This window comes from Grampus griseus (genome assembly GCF_964374135.1).
Source record: "Grampus griseus genome assembly, chromosome: 17".
NCBI lineage: Eukaryota > Metazoa > Chordata > Mammalia > Artiodactyla > Delphinidae > Grampus > Grampus griseus.
Genome location: NC_139011.1, coordinates 72,958,730 through 72,977,967, shown reverse-complemented (window position 1 = coordinate 72,977,967; position 19,238 = coordinate 72,958,730).

The window sequence follows — 19,238 nt, the reverse complement described above, 5'->3', positions numbered from 1 at the left end:
ACTCAAACTATGCACTGCTGTCTGGTGCAAAAACTGTATAGTGCTGGGCTTCCCTGGTGGCACAGTGGTTGGGAGTCCGCCTGCCGATGCAGGGGACACGGGTTCGTGCCCCGGTCCGGGAAGATCCCACATGCCGCGGAGCGGCTGGGCCCGTGAGCCATGGCCGCTGAGCCTACGTGTCCGGAGCCTGTGCTCCGCAACGGGAGAGGCCACAACAGTGAGAGACCCGCATACCACAAAAACAAAAAAAGAAAAACTGTAGAGTGCTGATCAGATCTCACAGTTCACACTTCCTTCCTGCTAGGTCAGAAAGGAAGGCAATAGCTTAGAGAAGCTCAATTCTCTCTTAAAATCTTACAGAAAACTGTTAAAATTCCATTTCAAAATGTGGCTAAGTAGAGGATATTTTAAAGTTCTAATTTTCAAATGTCTTTTAATGTATATAGAGCATTCTTCCCACTTGTATATAGCACTTTGAAATAACTTGTGGTTTGAGCACTCTTGAGATAACAATAATTTTAAATTGAGACAGTAGAAAATATAGTGCCTAATACATGGTACAGATCACTTGCCCTTTATATCAACTGTTCTAAATATCAGCTATGGAGATTGGAGTAGTTGGCATTTAGTGTCCCTTTCAGCTCACAAGTTTTATTAAATTGGTGTTTAGAGTCCATCAAGACACAATTCAAGCAACATGTTGGTTGCCCCCCAAGCTTCTCCTCCAGGCTCTCTGCTGAATGTCGGTGTGCATAAACTCTGCACAATATGCTTCTTAAGAGTCCAAAGGCAACTTTATGTCACGATGCAATGCCCTTTCCAGTTAGCTTTTACGTTCTACGTGCTGAAATAATTTCTTAATATTAATCACATGAAATTAAAAAGGAAGCAACATTTGGTTTCTAACTGTACATCTGTAGTGCTGACATTCATCTCTAAGAAACTGAGGACGTGGTCTCTCTACTCCAGTGATTTCTCATCCACTGTCAAAACATCACTTCCTCAAAAATCAGATCTTAAATGTTGGGTGATTGAGAGAATGTTCAGTATGACAACTGAACATTAAAAGTAGCTTTGTCATATAGGACAGAAATTAATGTTTTGGTTAGAAAATCATTGTTACCCTAGTAAAATAAGGTAATTGATGAGAAAATAATGTTAGTTGCTTACATAAACCTGACTATATGCCAGATTCTCTCTTAAACATTTTACATAGTTTACTCATTTAATTCTTAAAATAAACCTATGAAGTACATACTATTATTATACCGACTTCACAGATGAGGAAACTGAGGTGAGGTAAAATTGATTTACCCACAATTATGCAAGTAGTATGTCATAGAACCAGGCTTTTCCCTTCGACAGACTCTATGAATTCTTAATCCATACATCATACCACAGAGCCATTTTCTCAAAGATTGTTAACTAATACATACTTATTGCTACTTAGTTATTAGAATAACAGTAATCAATAGGAATGTTATTTGGAACGACTAGAAAACTAAAGTAACATTTCATGCTAGCATTTTCCATTTTTTTAGGTTTTTCTCATCAGATATGTTTCCTACACATACAATGAGTTTCTTCCCGGATGTATGTTATTGGAATTATTGGCAGTTATGTTAAAGAATGTCCAGAGACTTCTTTCTAACAACTACCAAAACCCTTGTTGTATTATTTTCTTTTTAATTTTAATGTACTTGTTCTTTGGGGTTTCTTTTAAATAGCTTTATTGTAACCATAATTCACGCAGCATAAAGTTCACCCATTTAAAGTATGTAACTCACTAGACTCCATTATATTCACAGAGTTGTGCGACCATCGCCACAATCTAATTCTAGAACATTTTCATGACCCGCAAAGGAAAGCCCATATCCACAAGCAGTCGCTCTCCCTCACCACTTTCCCCCTACAAAAGCACTCATCTACTTTCTGACTCTATAGACTTGCTTATTCTGGACATTTCCTATAAATGAACTCATAAAATATGTAGTCTTTTGTACCTGGCTTCTTTCACTTAGCATTAATAATTTTAAGATTTATCCGTGTTATAGTAGGTATTGTTAGTACTTCCTTGCTTTTTAAGTTTTGAATAATATTTTACTGCATGGATACGCCACATTTTCTTTATCCATTCATCCACTCATGGACATTTGGCTTGTTTCCAGTTTTCAGCTGTTATAAGCAGTGCTGCTTTGAGTGTTCATGTACAAGTTTTTGTATGGATATATGTTTTTATTATGCTTGGACATATATCTAGGAGTAGAATTACTAAGCCATGTAATGGCTGAACCATCTGACATTTCCAGCAGCGATGTTTAAGGGTTCAAATTTCTCCACCATGGTAACACTTGTTATTGTCTGTCTTTTTTATTTTAGCCATTTTAGAGAATCGGAGGCAGTATCTTGTGATTTCTATATGAATTTCCATGATGGCTAATGGTTTGACATCTTTTTATGTGCTTATTGAACCTTTGTATATCTTATTTGAGAAAATGTCTATTAAACTCCTTCACTCATCTTTTAATTAGGTTGCTTGCATTTTTCTTATGAGTTGTAAGAGTTCATATATTCTGAAATAAAACCCTTACCAGGTACACGATTTGAAAATACTTTTTCCCATTCTGTGTGTTACTTTTTCATTATTTGAGAGCATTGTTTGTGCCACAAACGTTTGTAGTTTTATGTAGTGAAAATTCATTTTTTTCTTCTGTTACTTTTGTTTTTCCTGTCATATCTAAGAAACTGTTACCTAACCTAAGATCATAAATATACACATCTATGCTTTATTCTAAGAGTTGTATCGTTTTAACTCTTATGTTTTAATCTACCATCCATTTTGATTTAACTTTTGGTATGATATAAGGAAGATACTTGTGGTAAACAGAATAATAGCCACTGTAAGGATGCCTACAACCTAATCCCTGAAACCTGTGAATATGTTATTTTACATGGCAAAGGTTTCAGGGAATTAAAGTTTTAAATGAAGTTAAGGTTGCTAATCAGATGACTTTAAAGTAGTGAGATTATACTGGATTATCCAAGTGGGCCCAATGTAATCACAAGGGTCCTTAAAAATAGAAGAAGGAGGCAGAAGAGGAAAGAGAGAAGAAAGTGTGAAATACAGAAAAATAGAGAAAGTGATGCAACATTGTGGGCTTTGAAGATGGGGAAAGGGGTACAGGAGCCAAGGGATGCAGGCGGTCTCTAGCAGCTGGAAAAGCCAAGAAAACTTATTTTTCCTAGAGCCTCTAGAAAGAAATGCAGCTCTGCCAGCACCTTGATTTTTGTACAGTAAGTCCACCTGACTTCTAATTTAAAGAACCATAAGATAATAAATTTTTTGTTATTTAAGCCACTGTGTTTGTGGTAATTTGTTATGGCAACGCTAGGACATCAATACAGAGCCCAGCTTCATTCTTCTGCATGTGGAGATTCATGTGTCACAGCAGATTTTGTTGAAAAGCTATTCTTCTCCCACTGAATTATCTTGGTACCCTTACCAAAAGTCACTTGGCCATGAATATAGTTGTTTCGGGACTCTCAATTCTATTTTTTTGATCTGAATGTCTATCTGTATGCCAGTACTATGTTGTCTTTATTATTGTGACTTTTTAATAAGTTTTGAAATTGAGAAGTATAAGTCCTCCAACTTTGTTTTTCTTTTCAAGATCCTTTTGGATCCCTAGCATTTCCATATGAATTTTAGGATCAGTTTGTCTATTTCTGCATAAAGCATCTGGGAGTTTGATAGGGATTCTTCAGTTAATTAAAGGATCTAATTAATTAATTTAAAGTTAATCTGTAGATAAGAGTGGATCATGACTGAAAACTCTGAGGCTTGAGCGGTGCTTTCAGGAGTCACCCGTTGACCTCATTCCATGTTTCAGGACCCCACGATTCCCTGCAAGGTCCTTTACCAAATGAAGAGCATGTATCTCTGGAGCTCTGCAGTTGATTCTGTTAAATCTGCTTGTTGCTTATCTCTGTTGGGGATCACAGCCTCTGTAGGCTGTCAAAGAGAACTTCAGGCTGTCACTCTTTAATCTTTAATCAACAGCCCCCAGTTTCTCATTATTCCTCTGCAAGGCACAGAGTTGGCAAGAGACAGGAGCCTTTATTTGAACAATCTCTGTTTATTTAAGCCTAAAGTCCATATGCCTCCTGTCATGTCACGATGACTCAATACAAGGACTAACTTTCTGAGCAGTCTGACTGTTCTAGAATCCATTCTCTCACAGGTAACTGCAGTGATGGAAACATCACTGAAATAATGGACCCAGACTAACCATTTGTCAGGGATGTATCATAGAGAAGAGGGCAAAGGAAATTGCACTAGAACATTTATTTTCTTGCCACATGATGAAGTGGCAGACATAGTTTTGAAATGCTAAACCATGTCATTTTTTTTTAATCCTTGTTTTCCCCCCTTTTTCTTTCTTCTTTAAAGCCAATAGTTGCTATTGTGCTTTTCTCATAAGAGGGAGATAAAAGATCCAAATGTAGAAAAGAGCCTGCTAGCTTCTGGTTCTGATCTCTTTCCTACAGTCTGCCTGGACATTAGCATATCTGATATATGTCCTTGCCCAGTCCTGGTTGGTCAGAATGGCTTCTGAACGTATGGTCCCCATCCTGGGATCTCCCAAAATGCCTTTCGGGAAGGTCTCCTTCTCTGATGTCTCCCTGCTTTCTCAAGCTACACTTTAGTTTCTATGGTTCTGGCCCCAGTCTCCCATCCATTACCACTATTACTAAGCAGAGTTTTGACACATTTATTAGATAAACTTTAAGCAAATATTTGTATATTATGATATATGATAATACAAACTCAATTATTTTCCAAATTTCTCGTGTCTGAATGAATGGGAAAACAAAAGCATACACCATTTGAGTCAACTAATTATAAAATATTTTTTGAATAAATAGTTGAATTACTTTGCAGTTACACTAATAATTACTGTTAACATGTCAGAAATGAGTGGGCTACAAAATAGTCGGTCTAGTTACTTAGGTGATTTTAATAAATGAGCTGGGTCAACAGTGTACTCATTTAATCAGCCATTTGGTGACTGGTTATTATGTTTAAATGAAAGCGTTCAGAAGACACTGCTAAAAGTTTCTTAAAAGATGATGTGAAGTATTATGTGACTTTCTTCAATTTACAAGTATTTGTAATGTATCCATGGCATAAAATCACTGCACTGCAAGAGAACAGACATGGATTCTGCCTTCACAAGTTTCCAGTCTGTTTCAGAGATTGACAGGCCAGCTGCCTACTTTTATGAATAAAGTTTTATTGGAACATGGCTACACTGATTTATTTATGTACTGTCTATGGCTTCTTTCATGCTACTAGGACAGAATCCAGTAGTTGTGGCAGAGACTATATGACCTATGAAGTCTCAAATATTTATAGTTATATCTCACCATTTAGAAAACGATTACTGACACCTGGTCTATTATAATGTCACAGAAATAACAGCAATATCACAGGTAAATCATAAAGAAATTGAGAAGAAAATAAGACATTTCAGGCATTAAGAAAGATGCCTTTTCTAGATTAGACACTTAAATATTGTTGGGTATATTGAAGCCATCAGTCAATTTGAAACTTGAAATATTTGACCTTGGGAGAGGGAATTTATACTGACCATCTAGTCAAGTGGAACAATGCAAATAAAATTTCAGGATATTTCCTCTGTGGTTCTGCTACATCCCCCCCAATCTCCAGTCACTCCCTACACTCCATCCAACAAGACTGCCTGCCCTGCCTGCCCTTCTCAACACTTCTCTTCTGTCACTGGGCTCACACTCATTGATTTTACTGAATCTCTTCTCATCGTCTTATCATTACCTACCTATGGAATCCTACACATACTTCAAATTCATATGCAAGGCTCTTTTATTCCCATAAAGCTTCCTTTCCTTGTTCTCATTTTTGGAAGCAATTTCTCTGACATTTGTCCTCTCTCAACCTTATCCACAATTGTCTCATGGGACACCTTACACCCATAAATTATTCTTAAATTGTTCATAAATTGTTTATACTCTAGTAAGCTGCTAGAATATAAGCTTTTAGGGGACAAAGTTTATGCTTTACCTGTGTTAGTTCTTCATGATCGTTAATAAAAGTCAGTAAGGGTGTAATAAGTGATAGCTGCCATCTGGTTCCCTCTCTGTTTTAACTCTGCAGAACATTTATTGTTTATCTTGTATTTTCTCATTGATTGTTTTGTTGAATGGCTGTGTCCCTCCATCAGAAGGTAGACATCATTTGAGTAGGAATTTTGTCTGTCTTTTTCACTGCTATGTCCCACTGCCTAGCATATCCCAAGTGCTCAAACAAAATGTGTTAAGTGAATTAATGATTGAGTGAATGAAAGAAATCCTAAACCTGTAATTTCAGGAAGTAATGGTTAGTGCCTTCATACACTAGAACAATTTTATTTGATGTTTAATAAGAACTTTGATAAATGAGTTTCCCAAATTATCTGTGAGTGGGCATTCTTATATTTACAAGTTCCTAAATAATTACATGGGGAATAGTATGCAAATTCAAAGCCATTAATTCTTCAAATATAAATATCAATTTATCTGTAAGAAGGTATAACATTCTTCAAGATTAATAATTATAAAATATGGGAATTTTTAAAGACTTTGTACTGATGCTGAATTTCAGGAGATTAGAGAATTCGATAATTATCTACTAATGCCTCCTACTGCCTGATAAATTCTAACAGGGTAATTACCAATATGCTCCATTATTATTCCTAAGGGTAAGACATGATGAACAAGAAATTTCTAGGCAATTATTCTTCTCTGGTCTGGTTAGAAGATACTAGGCAGATAAAGGGACCATTTAATCATGCAGGAAAAGCACCCATTCACTGAAAAAGGGCTGCTAGGCTTTTTCAGGACTCTTAATATACAAAAAGACACTTTTAAATGGAGGAATGCAGACAATTGGCATTGTACACAACTGACACGGCTTCAGAGATGACAAAGTGAAGATATTTCTGGTCACTTGTTATAAAAGCTCAGAAATACAAAAAGTCCTGCTTAAAATTTCCCCTTTATTGCTTGTTTATTTTCTTCAACTTGCTAAATTCACACTTAAATCATATCCATATGTTCTCAGTTTAAACCACAACCATATATATATATTTTTTATTTTTGCGGTACGCAGGCCTCTCACTGTTGTGGCCTGTCCCGTTGCGGAGCACAGGCTCCGGACACGCAGGCTCAGCGGCCATGGCTCATGGGCCCAGTCGCTCCGCGGCATGTGGGATCTTCCCGGACCGGGACACGAACCCTTGTCCCCTGCAATCGGCAGGCGGACTCTCAACTACTGCGCCACCAGGGAAACCCCACAACCGTATTTTTAACCACAACCATTTCGAAGCTAGAAAGATGACTCCACATCACTTTCAATTCCTCTTTTTATATTCATGTTTGATAAAGAGTTCATACAATTAGAATCTGTGCTGAGCAGAAATGGCTTAAAGGGCACATGTCACAGTTACTTTCCACTGGCAGCTGGAAGTGACGGAGCTTCAGACTTTTTAGACTGTAGTCAGGCAGGCCTGGCCTGGACTCCTGGCTCAAACAACAGTAAGTGTGTGCACTTGAACAAGCTATTGCAACCCTGGTCTACAGCTGGGGGTAACGATAGCACCCATTTTACAGAATTGTGTTGGGGAAGAAATGAGATCACGATGGAGGTACCAACAGTTCGTGCCACACGGAATGCTGAGCGTTTTCAATGTTTTATCCCATGTTATCCTCACAACAGCCCTAGCAGATCAGAACTACTGTTATCCCTACTCTCAGAAGCAGAAACTGAGGCACAGATGATTGAGTGAGACACAGTGAGATCTTAATGTGTATTATTATTTGTGTTGGTATACATGGAGGACTTTTATGTTTTACTTGACTAAAAATATACTAACACTAAGAATCAACCAACGTTCCATTGACCCCGGAACTAGGCTGAATGCTTCACATGATTTTCTGAATTAATTCTCACATCTTTCCTTGGCCATACCACAGTAACCCCACTTTTGCAAATGAGCAAATTGAGGTTTAAAGAGGTTGAGTTATACGTCTGAGGTATAAGAGCTAGAAAGCAAAAAAGGCCAAGATGCCAACCCAGCAGCCTGATTTCAAAGACTGCAGAAGTAACCTGTGCTACTCTACACTAACCCGGGTTTATTACCTCATACCCGGGTTGTTAAATAAGCAAGAGGAAGTGGATTTGACAAAGAGGTAGGTTGTGGAGTAAGAACAAGAGCGTCCAGAGTAACTGGAATTCGATTTGGCACACACATATACTGTGTGTCAAGCACTTGGGGCAGAGAAAGTAATATGATAGTGAATTGACTCTAAGGTGCCACTTTTTTGTTTGTTTGTTTGTTTTTGTTTTTTTATACAGCAGGTTCTTATTAGTCATCAGTTTTATACACATCAGTGTAGACATGTCAATCCCAGTCGCCCAAGTCAGCACACCATAAGGTGCCACTGTTTGTGATGTGGATTATTATTTTATTTTCAATTAAGGAAAAGAGTACCAAGAGTAGTAGGAGATCCTGCATTAAGTTGAGACAAGGGTTATACACTTGGTATAAGAGTAAACAAAAAATGAGCCTGACAGGCAGAAAAGGACAGGGGAAGTTACATGTCTCAGTCTCGGCCCTGGGCAAGGGAGGAAAACAGATCTCACTTGAAAATGTGAAGCTGGTATTCACTCATCTTCGTGGTCTGAAAATACACTACAGGTTTAATCTAAAGTGGTTTCAGATTAGTAATTTCTGACAGAAGCAAACTCAAATACTCTCTACGAGAACACACAGCAATTCAAGCCTAAGATGATTTTAATTGCCATTGATTGTAAAATGCATTCTGATTTCAGAGTTTTTGAAATGTGGGGAAAAAAACTCAGAATAGATGAAAGAGGGTATGAGGTGTACTTCTTGCCTTAAAAGAGCTTAGAAACAACTGATTGCATTATGATTAACAACATAAAACACAAACAGCACAAGTTATCATATCAGAGTGCAAAATGAGTGTTGCCGATGGTAGGAAAATGAGAATTTAAAATACACAAACTTCTGGCGAGAACAGTGAGTTGGGAAGTCTTCATGAGTAGGTGGGACTCAACCTGGATCTCGATACCTGGGTTGGATTTGGACGGGGAGGGAAGGAGGGAAGCCATGAAAGAAGGTGTGGAGTGAGATTAAATTACAATATTTTTAGATTGGAGGAAATGAGGAGACCAGTCCAGCTGGAATGAGGAACTTGTAGTGGGCAGGTAAGTTTTGAGAGTCCTATTGAGAAGATATCATAGAAGGCTTATAAGAGGAGACCTAAGTTAAGAATTAGGACTGGAAATGAAATCATTCATTCATGTATTCTGTTAGCCACTTGATCAAAAAACTACCCAATCAACAAGCATTAGGCAGACTGCTTCATGCCAGGTACTGTTCTGGGAGCTAAGCATAAAATGATGGATCATACAGTATCTTGTCCTGTAAGTTACAGTTATTTAGCAGAAGAGCCAAGTAAACAATTGGGCTTATACCACAGTATGTCCTATCATAATAGCTGCAATTTATCTAACAACAATTGTTTCCGAGGTCCTAAGTAGATAATTTATATGTTATATATTATATTTTAAAAACAAAAAATATAGTTATTTTAAAGTCAGTTTCTTATGGCAGCAATAAAAATCCAACACATTCTGTCTGATCAGTTCTACTTCCTTCATCCCTCAGGGGTGTTAATTCTGAAAGCACTTCCCAGTCAATTTCCTGCAGCAGATCTCTGCCTCAGCGTCTTGTTTCCATGGGACATGCATGACCTATGACACTAACAAATCTTTGACTCATGTTTTTCTACTTGAAATATCAAGCTCATGCTCACTGAATCACTGGTGGTATTGAAACGGAGCAGGACCCTGTGGTCCTTGCCCCCCATGTCCTCCGCCTGCCTTTCGTCTGCGGAAAAACGTTAGCCAAAGAATAAGTTTAATCAGAGAAGTGAGAAAATGCAGAAGCAAAGGAAAACAGTCCAATAAGACTAAATAATAACAGTTGAGTCATTAAGCAAAGTCCAGGACCTTTAATTCCTCCTCAAGGGCTATAGATAAGATTCTGAGCCGTATCCTGTGAACTGTCTTATGGATACTGAAACCCTCCCTGGGTGGAAGAAGTTAACTACATGATGAGCAGACTGTAGCCATGACACAGACTGCCACAATTCTGAGAACTGGCCTCAAGGAAATGGAAACAAACCGACGCTGGAACTGAAGATTAACTGTACCTAAAACAATCAAGATGACACTGATCAGACCACCACGTGACCGATTTCAAGGTGACTGTCAGAGCTGCCTGTGCTGTTTCTGCATGGAGCCCCCTCCCTCTGTCTATAAAAGCTCTTGCCCCCTGATTGTCAGTGGGGGGAGTCGGCCTTTGGACAGGAGTCCGCCCTCCCCTGGTTGCCGGCATCCAAATTAAAGCAAACTTTCCTTTCCACCAACCTTGCCTCTTTATTGGCTTTTGAGCGATGAGCGGCTAGACCCCACTTTTAATTACAGTATTGCTGATAAAATCAACTCAAGGGCATGAGATCGTGCAGCTTTATTTGCAAAATTTATAGCTTGGATAGACAGGTCAGCCTTTGCGGGACCATGGCCAAGAATGTGATGGGACAGGAGGAGGCTGGCGTATAGTGAGTCAGGGAAATCAAAGACCCAGTGCAGCTGTCAGGGAGACCCAGGCAAGTACTATGGGCCCTTCCGTTGGGGAGAAGCTCTACAGCAGGTTTTAGGAACCCAGTCCCGAAGTCTGGTAGGCAGAAGATTAAGAACCAAAGGGCCCGGGTGGTAAGTACTGAGGCTAACATGAAAGAGGCAATTAATAAGTGCAAACTCCCTATTTCTGTCCCCATGTGGATATCTGAGAAACTCCTCTCTTGCATGGGATTCTTTCTCAGAGTATAGTTTCCCCTGAGCAGCAGGAAAAAGTACTTTTTGTGTGTGGGTACTTTAAAGCAAATAAAGCTGTTATTCAAGGCAAAAGGAAAAAATGTCAAACAAATTGTCTCCTCTCTCATTTAAAAACAAAACCAGAATAACAAGGCCCAGAATTACATCTGAATGTAACTACAGGGAAAATAAAATGTGCTCGGCGTTACCACCTGTCAAGGCAATACACGGTATACAGTGGAAAAGGGGATAAAAGCTACCATTAGTGTCACTGAGTCAGCACGGGGGACCTGTGAGACACGGGAAATGCATTAGCCACAAAATGGGCTCATTTGAGCACTTTTCTTAAGATGGTAGGAGGCTTTTTCACATCAGTCAGTGTTGAGGCTCACAGCTCTCTGAGCATCTTGAACAGAGTTAGCCGATACCAAACGGACTACAGTGAAAGCCTAATTACCTCCATTCATGTTGTGAATTCATCTCAACACTTGAATTATCCCAGCCTCTGGGAGCAGGAGAGTGGCTGTGACATTACCTCAAAGAGGTCCAGAGAAAGAGATAAACACTGGGCTTTCCCTCTCTGTGCTGTCTGTCTAAAGCATTGCTCGCCCTCTGTGGTGTATCATACTTGTGGTGTACGTGACCATTACCTGACAGACTGAGAACAACCTTTACATGAGGGTCTGAGTTTGATGACTTTATTGTTCAAAATTTAATTTCCTGCGCCATCTTGCACAGCAAATATCTACTGAGTGAAAGATAACCACCTAAGAGGAACGGCAGTTTGGGTAATTGCTAAAAGGCATAGTTGGCCTGACTGTGGTCGCTAACTGATGCCAGGTGGATTTGATGAGCCTGAGATGACAAGGTTCCCTGCGTCCACCAGGAACTTCCTACCAGGCCACCTGCCTGGTCATGACCTACCCCACCAGCACACCTATGCCTGGTGGTCCTGAGAGGGGACCTGGCAACCCCCGATGAACAAGAGAGGGGAGGGGACAATAGCTGCTGGCCCAGGTTCCCTTGCTTTCTAGCCCAGTGAAGCTTCAGGATTTCTGACCTTGACGTTTGGGAACAGAGATGTTACAGGCATCTGGTCCATCGCTGGTGAGCATGGCCTCAACCTGGCTGCTTGTACTTGATTTCTCCTGGTGCCTGCACAAATCAGGCCACAATGATTTGGGATGAATTTTTTTAATGCTTTTTACCTAATATGATTAAACACTGCACACCAGTCCCACTAGAATAGAAGAGTCTTAGCAAAATGTTTAGAACTATGGTGTACTATAAAAACTCAACTTAGTTGTTAATATTTGTACTAGTTAGCTGGGTTTGGCATAGCAAAACATCATGCACTGGGTGGCTTAAAACAATGGAGATTTACTTTCTCAAAGTCTGGAGGCTGGAAAGTCTAAGATCAAGGTTCTGGCAGGGTTGGCTTCTGGTAAGGCTGCTCTTCCTGGCGAGACACACACACACACACAGAGAGAGAGAGAGAGAGAGTGAGTGAGAGAGAGAGAGAGAGTGAGAGAGAGTGAGTGAGAGAGAGAGAGAGAGAGAGTGAGCTCTGCATTGTTTCTTCTTATAAGGACTCTTCTGAATTAGTGCCCCATCCTTATGGCCTCATCTAATCTTTTTTTTTTTTTAAATTTCTGTTGGAGTATAGTTGCTTTACAATGTTGTGTTGGTTTCGCATGTACAGCAAAGTGAATCAGCCTGGGGGGAGGTGATAAATTAGGAGACTGGGATTAACATATACACACGACTATCTATAAAATAGATAACTAAAAAGGACTTACTGTAGAGCACAGGGAACTCTACTCAATATTCTGTGATAACCTACATGGAAAAGAATCTGAAAAAGAATGGAGATATATATATATATATATATATATATATATATATATATATATATATATATATAACCTCATTTAATCTTACTTCTTTAGAGACCCCCATGTCCAAATATAGCTACACTGGGGGTTAGGGCTTCAATGTATGAATTTTGGGGGGACACAAACATTCATTCCATTCATTCCATAACGTCCATCACATTGATATGGAAATATTGATTTATTGATAATTAAAAAGAATGCAGAATTCTGAATAATTTATAATGCACAGAATTTCAATTACTAGTGGTGACCCTTAGACTATTGTTACAGATAGCCAAAAAAAAATCACTTCACATCCTATTGTGCTTTTCAGTTTACAAAGATCTTCCTTATGTATTAAGGACCACAACTATCCAATAAGTGTTTTTAATTTTGCTTCATTGATCAAATAATTTAAGACACTAAAGAATAACATGAAGAAAAAATATCCCCAGACAACAGGTAACATATCATGTCATATAAACTGAGAGTCACAGTAAAAGTTACAGCAAAATGGTACATCCTTACGTTTTACTGAATAATTATTGTCATGCTTATCTTCATGATTTCTTTCCTTCTGTTTATGTTAGGTATAATTGACTTCTTTTTTCCTCTAGCTTCTTAAAGTGGACTATTGACTTGAGATACTTCTTCTATTCCAATATAGGCACTGAATACTCTCAATTTCCTTCGAGCATTGCTTTACCTGCTTTTCACAAATTGTGGTATGTTGTGTTTTCATTTTCATTAATTTAAAAATATTTATTTCTCTTCTGATTTCTTCTTTGACTCATGAATCATAATATTTAGGATATTGTCGAATTTCCAAATACTTGGGGTTTTTCAGATAAACTTCTGTTACTGATTTCTAGTTTATTTCTCTTTTGTGTAGAAAACATACTTGGCATGATTTTTTTTTTTTTCCTCACGGTATGCGGGCCTCTCACTGTTATGGCCTCTTCCGTTGCGGAGCACAGGCTCCGGACATGCAGGCTCAGCGGCCACGGCTCACGGGCCCAGCCACTCCGCGGCATGTGGGATCTTCCCGGACCGGGGCACGAACCCATGTCCCCTGCATCGGCAGGTGGACTCTCAACCACTGCGCCACCAGGGAAGCCCTGACTTTTATCTTCTTAAACTTGCTGAGACTTCTTTGAATGTCCAGAATAGAATCTCTCAGTGAATATTCTACATGAACTTGAAAAGAAAGTAGCTGGGTGGAGTGTACTGTGAAGTCATGATCTACATATACTTAAACTTGGTCTTAAAGAGAGCACTTTGTATTTAGGCTAAGATTTTTTTCTTAGAACTTATAAGGACATGACTTCAACATTTCTGAGCGATTTATATTTTAAAAGCTGATCTTAACTACTGCATATTTCATCTTTCATAGGCAGGAAGATATTTACTCTAGTACTGGTTGGCAAGGAAGGATAGCATCACGATGGGTAAGATGGTGGCTCATGTGTGTTTGTGTTTGAGTCAATGCATGAGCATGTGTATTCTTATGTCCCTTTAGATGCTGACTTATTTGAGTCTGGAATTTTTGAAATAGGTAAACCCTATATTTCTATTTCTTGAGGTCATCTCAAGAAACCCTTGTGATGATATAAAATATTTGGGGGATAGCTATGTCACAGATTGAGAAATGGGTACTAGAGATAAGTTAATTATTAATAGAATTGAAAACTTGGCATTCCCAATCACAATTCCCCAGCCCCAATTTTATTTTTATCTAAAGAGGAAAACAATTAGTGATACCTTTGATTATTAGTTTTATTTTCCTTCTTTACCCTTTTTGACCAGAAAAACTCTTCATTCTTCAATTATTCATTCACTCTCTTATTTGACAACTATTTATTGACCCTTACCACTGAGCTCAGGTTGTATGGACAGAGATGAAAGCAGCAGTCCCTGTTCCCAAAGAACTCACAGCTGGTTCGAATTGTTCAAAGGCAGAGGGCCGATGGAAAACAGCAAAGCTAGAGACGATGCAAGTGGCTACTTAATTTTCATTGATGACAAGGAATTCAAGCATTGCTGTTTTTCCCATTGCAAGAAATATGGGACTTCACAGAAAAGTCAGGACTATGGATGTAGATTCGATGTTTTTACACTTGGAACCCCCATCCAAAAATGTGAGGTTTTCAAAATAGAAGTCTAGCGTTGATTAGGGCATTCATTTCCCTGGAATGATGAGAAATGAAAGTGGTCGTAGAAACAAAGAATAAATAATCAAAGAGACAATTACATGGCAAACAGGAAGAGTAGGAATGTCTATACTCAGAAATGATTTTATTTTTAATTTCTCAAATATTGTAAAACAAGAACAACAAAGATTTGCTATATAATAAACTTAATCCCTCGAAGAGCGGTGCCCACAGTAATCCTGTGAGGTTTGAACTAATTTTTACAGAAGCAGAAACTGAAGCTCAGGGAAGTTAGGTAACTTGCTCAGACACCCAGCTATTAGGTGGCAGAATGAGAATTTGAAATTAGGAGAGGAAGGCTCACAAGCCGCGCTCCTACCCTACATTTTGCAGCCTTGGTGCATACCATCTAAGAATCCTTCAGGAGCTGCCCTGCTCTGCTCTTGTGGCTGAGGGCCATTCTGCCTCAGGTCCTGGGCCTCCCACTGCAGGATGAGAAAGAAATGAAACATTTCCCCTCGGATAGGAAGAAACTGACAAGGATGTGTTTTAATTAAATTTTAGTAGAATTTACATCCCAATAAGGGTGTGAATTTATTCTCTCTGTCGTAATCCTTCCGGGCCATTTAAATCCTATTTCCTAATTAAGAATTTCGCACCAAAACTGTATTCGTGCGTACTTGCCTCTTCAAATTCTGTTTCAATCTAATAGAATATATTTTCAGACTTACAGAACTGAAAAGAATAAAGCAGTTTAAAATTCACTTTAGTGTACTCAAAAGGAAGCTGGGTGTCATTTTAGGCCCTGGCTCAGCACTTTACAATGGATTTTGGGGGAACACACATGTTTCCTAAACGTTCATCAGTAATAGGAATTTCATTAGGAAAAAAAGGCTAATAATATATTACACTGTACACACACGTGCACAAACATACATATATATAAAATGTGAAGACTAAATGTTCTAAAATGTACATTTAAAAATTTTATATGATGGCTTGTTTTTAAGATGAAGGGTATTGCGTCTGAGAAAAGGAGCATTATCTGAAAGACCATCTGATGAAGAACCTCAGTCCCCTGGGCGTGAAATATAAGTAGCTTTTCCAGTATGTTCTAAGAATGACACTGGGCTTGTCTTTTTCGTGTTCTATGCTTCTATACCCATGATTGTATAACCATGTTATACATTTGGCATATAACTTTAAGATGGGATTCTGACTTTATTAGATGTCCTCTCTGTGCCAACCACTTGATATGTCCCAAGATTATAAAGACCAATAGGACATTGAATCTACCTGCAGAGGCAGAGCAGCTGGTCAGAGGCAGTGAGCCAACCTTTGCCAAAGCATAGCATAATCAGATTCAACATACAGGTAGGCACAGGTAAAGTGATGCGTAAGTAGGATTTGGAAGGTTAAGAAATTAGGCATGGAAGAGGCTCAGGTTGTCTCTAAATAAGCCAACACTACCCCTCTGAAATAACTTTTTTTTTTTTACATTATGGCTACTCTAAATTTTTAAGGAAAGTATACACAATAAAAGTATATGATTTAACCAGTTAGTCTCCAAAATAAGGTATGTATACAGAATTTTAGAAAACTTTTCTATTTGTAATAATTTTGAATATATTTGCTATTGTAAGGGACTAAAAAAACTTAAGGGAATGGAAATGTAAGCTTTGTTAGCTATCATTGTAGATGCTTGGTATTATATTATTAAGTTAAAGGGAAAAATTGAATGAAATTGCCAATTGCCATTCCAAAATCATGGTGAGTTCTTACCTAATGTAAGAGTATGTCAGTAATATAAAATCTGAATTCTGTCATGATAAGCCTCACAGGACAAAATAAAAATGACAGCTGAGGTAGTTTAGAGCTGAATTTGTCAGTCTTCAAAATAGTATTTTAAAAGTAGACCAAAAATCCCCAGTCCATTCATATTCGTGTTGTCTGTCCACTTACCTTGTACAGTGTAATGTCAACTCTGCTGATTTGTTTTAAACAAATAACCGTCTTTTGCAATCACAAATTAAAAAACCTGACTAGTCTCAGGATAATTGCTGAATAATAATTTCTATTCACAAATTACTTCAGTGTTTAACTTCTACCATCAAATCTAACCATTTTACATTTAACTCTGAAAATTGAGATCAAAGATAAAAAAGTAATTTTTAAACAGTCTTCTTTCTTTTCCCGTTGGTGAAAAAATTCAGAGGAAAAGAAGGATGGAAGCAAAGTATCAGAGTTGAGTGATAAAAGGTATAATACAGCAGAAGTTTTAAGTGTCAATGTTCAGATATAGTTTGCTGCTAAACAAGAAGGACATGTTGGCTTGTTTCTCGTATGGAAAACAAAACTTCAGCTTGTATTTTAAATGTGAATTGGCATATGCAATTTCAGCGTAGGAATTATAATAAGCACCCTGGTTTACAAGGTTTAAACTTCCTAGGAAATATTGAAGAATTTAATAAATTAATGTAAACCCTGAGAATAAATTTAGAAATGTATACTAAATTTATTTTATTCTAAAGCACAGAGAAATGATCAAAACCAGGTTGTACTCCCAATTGCATTTGAATTATGAAATCTTTGTCCCATAAATGCTCTTTGAGTAGCCAGCACCTTCAGGACATCTTGTAGTTTACAGTTTCTACTGGCAATGTAGCTTCTTTAAAATTCAAGGAAAACTTTAATATCAATAAGAAACAGATCAAAATAGTTCATGCTAATAAAAAACGAGATCAGAAGTTTACTCTAGTTTGCAGCTGTATTAGTTTCCTAATGAAACAAAGTACCACAAACTGGATGCTTTAAAACAATAAAAAAGTCTCACAATTCTGGAGGCTGGAAAGTCCAAAATCAAGGTGTCTGCAGAGCTATGCTCCCGCTGAAACCTGTGAGGAAAAAGAAACTTCCTTGCAGCTTCCTAGCTTCCTGTGGAGGTCAGTAGTCCTCACGTCCCTTGGCTTGAAACTGCGGCACTCTCATCTCTGCCCCCTGTCCCTTGCGTGTGTATGTCTGTGTGCCTTCTTAAAAGGACACTAGTCCCATTAAATAAGGCCCCACCCTACTTCACTATAACCCCATCTTAACTGATCACATATGTAAGGATCCTATTTCCAATAAGGTCACATTCTGAGGCATTGAGTGTTAGGACTTATCTTTTGGGGAACTTAGTGCCACGTATAAAGTCCATTGACCATTTTCTTTTTTTTATTTTTTTTTCACTTTTTGTACTGAAACAGTTTTAGATACAGAGCAAGTTTCAAAGGTTTTACAGAGGATTCTCATATACCTTCACTCAGTTTCTACTGATGTTAACAACTTTCGTAAGTATGATACCTTTATCAAGCTAAAATAATATTGGTAAAATTCTATTAACAAAGCTAGAGACTTTATTTGTATTGAACCAATTTTTCCACTAATACCTGTTTAAATGTTTTTGGTTCCAGGATCCAACCTAAGATACCAAGTTTTATTTAGTTAACTTAGTTGCACCTCCAATCTGGGACAGTTGTTTTAATCTTTACTTGATATTTTATGAATGTGGCATAGAGACTTTTGAAGAACATTGGATATTTTGTAGAATGTCCTTCATTTGGGTTTTTCTGATGTTTCCTCGTAATTAGACTAGGATTATGAATTTGGGGGAAGGATATCACAGAGGTGAAGTGCCCTGCTCATCACATCATATCAGGAGGTACATTATACCAACATGGCTTGTCTTTGGTGACACTAACCTGAGTCATTTGGTTAAGGTTCTGTCTGATAAGATTTCTCCACTGTAAAGTTACCATTTCCCCCTTTTCATGTTCTGTTCTTTGGAAGCACGTCATTAAATCCAGTCCATACTGATAGGAAGGAAAATTGACTTTCACCTCCTGGAGTGGAGGGGAATATAAAGAAATTTGTGGACATAGGTTAAAACCTACAAAGTAATTAGTAAATGTTTGGGGGTAGACACTTTGAGGCTATGCAGGTAACCTGTTTGTCCTTAAAGGTTTGCCCATTAATTTTATCATACATCAGTGGATCTTACCTGCAGCAATTATTACTGTGGTGTCCAGGGGGTAATTTTCTACTTTGCTCATACCATATTCTTTTGAAAACAACTAAAAAAAAAATAAGAATTCTGGTGCAGGATTAAAGTAGTTATATCTATTGAGATAGCTTAAGCTAAATAAAATGCATTAATAGTGTTTTCTTTGAAACAGTATCAGCTCTAAGAAACAA